Source organism: Cryptomeria japonica, unplaced genomic scaffold (assembly GCF_030272615.1).
Source record: "Cryptomeria japonica unplaced genomic scaffold, Sugi_1.0 HiC_scaffold_274, whole genome shotgun sequence".
NCBI lineage: Eukaryota > Viridiplantae > Streptophyta > Pinopsida > Cupressales > Cupressaceae > Cryptomeria > Cryptomeria japonica.
In genome coordinates, this window is record NW_026729096.1 from 149,041 (window position 1) to 152,500 (window position 3,460).

The following is a 3,460-nucleotide window of genomic DNA, read 5'->3' on the forward strand; positions in this document are numbered from 1 at the left end:
ACCAAGGTGGGTGTCTGGGTGGGTGCCGAGGTGGGAGCCAGGGTGGGTCCCAAGGTGAGTGCAAAGGTGGGTGCCAGGGTCAAGGTGAGTGCCAATGTGGGTTCCAAGGTGCCAGGGTCAGGGTGAGTGCCAATGTGGGTTCAAAGGTGCTAAGTTGGGTGCGAGGTTGGGTGCGAGGGTGGGTGGGTGCCAAGGTGTGCTAGGTGGAAGCCCGGGTGGGTCGGCATCCCATGGGTGTCGAGTTGGGTGCCTGATGGGTGCTTCTTGTCAAGTTTTAGTCGTCGGGACTCATTTCGAGCCTTAGAGGTCGTTTCTTGTCCGGTTGCCCTGTCTTCGACCTGGGAACCCAATTTTGGTCCTCGGGTCCCATTTTTTTTTGTCTCGCATCCCACTTTTGGCCTGTGGCCTTTTCGGGGTCGATTCTCGTTTTGGGCATCAGAGCATGTTTCTTCTCCTAAAACCCAATATTTGTTTATTAAGTCTCGGAACACATTTTTGTTCTCGTGGACCCATCATGGGTCTTGGAACGCATTTGTGGTCCTTGGGTCCCATTTTGCATCCCGAAACTTGTGTTTTGGTGCTTGATCCCTATTTTGGGTGCCCACCTTGCACCAAGTGCGCACCCGGGGCAAACCGAGCGCCTTGGTGCACCGGGGCAAGATCGAGCGTGCACCCGAGGCGCCCCGAACATGCACCAAGGTGCACTCGGCCCACATGTGAGCGCAGGTCGTTGCGCCCGAGGTGGTGTGTGGGCACCGCGTTGCAGACGGGACACTGCACGCACACGACGCCCCCTCCAGGTGCACGCACGTAGGCCGGGCCGGGTGCACACCCGACGCCCTAGCAAGGTGCGCGCACCCGGGCAGGGCTCACACTTGGCGAACGGGGCGCACTTCGCGAGGGAGGGTGTGCACCTCGACGGGGGTGGGTGGCCGGGGTGGATTCGCACGTGGGTCGCGGTTTGCTAAGTACACACTGCGACAAGCTCATAACGGGTGCGATCATACCAGCATTAGTGCACCGGATCCCATCAGAACTCCGCAGTTAAGCGCGCTTGGGCCGGAGTAGTACTGGGATGGGTGACCTCCCGGGAAGTCCCGGTGTTGCACCCTTTTTTAGTTTTTCGCCGGGCGTCGCAATGCTATTTGAATAAACCTTTTGCCCGTTTGCGTTCTCGTCGGGGCCGGGCCGGGCCGGGGTGCGCTGCCCGCACTACCGCGCGCGCGGGGGCGACACCGAGCGCGCACCCGAGGCGCCCCGAGCACACAGGCCACGGTGCAACCCGGGCGTTGTGCGCGCACCCCGGTGCGCCCGAGGTGCTGCGCGCGCACCCAGGTGAAATCGGTGTGCACCTCGGCCAGTGCGCGCTCGGTCGAGTCGCGCACGTTGGCCAAGGTGCACGGTGATGTTTCTTACTCTAAGGTTCCGCACCAGACGCCCGGGACAGGTGAGCGAAGCTGGGCGGGGCCGGGTGCGCGGCCGGGGCAGGTGCACGCAGCTGGAGAGAGCTTTGGAGCACACTTCGGAGCGCACCAATGATGCGCTCCATTCAAAAGTTTCCTGAAAAGGCAAAAAAAGTTGAGATTATAGAATTTCCCACTTGAGAGATTGTAAAAAAAAAAAATTTAAAATGAAGGAAACGCGGGTGCCAAGGTGTGCGCAGCCCAGCCAAGGTGTGCGCACCAAGGCGCCCACCCTGGCGAAGGTGCACGCAAGGTGCGCACCCGAGGCAAACCGGACAATTAACCCAACTTTCGACTTCGCGCGCACCTTGGAGCGCACTTCGGAGCGCTCCTTGGTGCGCACCAATCTTGGGCACCTCGGAGTGCACCATGGCGCCCACCAAGGTGCGCACCCGGGGCAAACCGAGCTCCGACTTCGTGTGCACCTTGGAGCGCACGAAAGGTGCGCACCATGGCGCCCACCAAGGTGCGCAGCCCAGCCAAGGCGTGCGCATCAAGGTGCGCACCCTGGCGAAGGTGCGCACCCGGGGCAAACCGAGCTCCGACTTCGTGCGCACCTTGGAGCGCACAAAAGGTGCGCAACCCAGCCAAGGTGTGCGCACCCCGGTCAAACCGAGCTCCGAATCGTGCGCACCAGAGGTGCACGCCATCGTGCGCACCTTGGAGCACACTTCGGAGCCCTCCTTGGTGCGCGCCGATGTTGCGCACCTCGGAGCGCACCCGGGGAAAACAATGCAATTAACCCGACTTTCGACTTCGTGGGCACCTCGGAGCGCTCTCGGGTTCGCACCTCGGAGCACACCGAGGTGCGCACCTTTGATGCGCTGCCTTCACCAATTTCCAGAAAAGGCAAGAAAACATTGAGAAGGTGTGCGCACCGAGGTGCCCACCCTGGCGAAGGTGCACGCGAGGTGCGCACCCGGGGCAAACCGGGCTCCGACTTCGTGCACGCCGCACCTTGGAGCACACTTCGGAGCGCTCCTTGGTGCGCACCAGGGCGCGCAACCCAGCCGAGGTGCCCACCCCGGCGAAGGTGCACGCGAGGTGCGCACCCGGGGCAAACCGGGCTCCGACTTCGTGCACGCCATGGTGCCCACCGCGGCGAAGGTGCACGCGAGGTGCGCACCCGGGGCAAACCGGGCTCCGACTTCGTGCACGCCGCACCTTGGAGCACACTTCGGAGCGCTCCTTGGTGCGCACCATGGTGCCCACCAGGGCGCGCAACCCCGCCGAAGGTGCACGCGAGGTGCGCACCCGGGGCAAACCGGGCTCCGACTTCGTGCACGCCGCACCTTGGAGCACACTTCGGAGCGCTCCTTGGTGCGCACCATGGTGCCCACCAGGGCGCGCAACCCCGCCGAAGGTGCACGCGAGGTGCGCACCCGGGGCAAACCGGGCTCCGACTTCGTGCACGCCGCACCTTGGAGCACACTTCGGAGCGCTCCTTGGTGCGCACCAGGGCGCGCAACCCAGCCGAGGTGCCCACCCCGGCGAAGGTGCGTACCCGGGGCAAACCGGGCTCCGACTTCGTGCACGCCGCACCTTGGAGCACACTTCGGAGCGCTCCTTGGTGCGCACCATGGTGCCCACCAGGCCGCGCAACCCAGCCAAGGTGTGCGCACCAAGGTGCACGCGAGGTGCGCACCCGGGGCAAACCGGGGTCCGACTTCGTGCACGCCGCACCTTGGAGCACACATCGGGGCGCTCCCGGGTTCGCACCGGCGTTGCGCACCGTGGTGGGCACCTCGGAGCACACCAAGGTGGGCAGCGAGGTGCGCACCTTTGATGCGATGCCTTCACTAATTTCCATAAAAGGCAAAAAAAAAACGAGATTTTAAAATTTCCGTTTTGAAAGATAGTGAGAAAAAGGGAATGCTGGTGCCATCTTGAGCCCGCCCTGGTGCGCAGCCCAGCCAAGGTGTGCGCACCAAGGTGCCCACCCTGGCGAAGGTGCGCGCCCGGGCAATTAATCCAACTTCCAACTTCGCGCGCGCCAG

At 63.4% G+C, this 3,460-nt stretch overlaps 1 non-coding gene across 1 annotated transcript; it reads left to right on the forward strand.

Annotated features, from left to right (window-relative positions):
- Positions 1-993: 993 nt before the first annotated feature.
- Positions 994-1,112, forward strand: LOC131869949 (5S ribosomal RNA). The gene has a single exon (XR_009368317.1). It is a non-coding gene; the product is annotated as a 5S ribosomal RNA (ribosomal RNA).
- Positions 1,113-3,460: the final 2,348 nt, after the last annotated feature.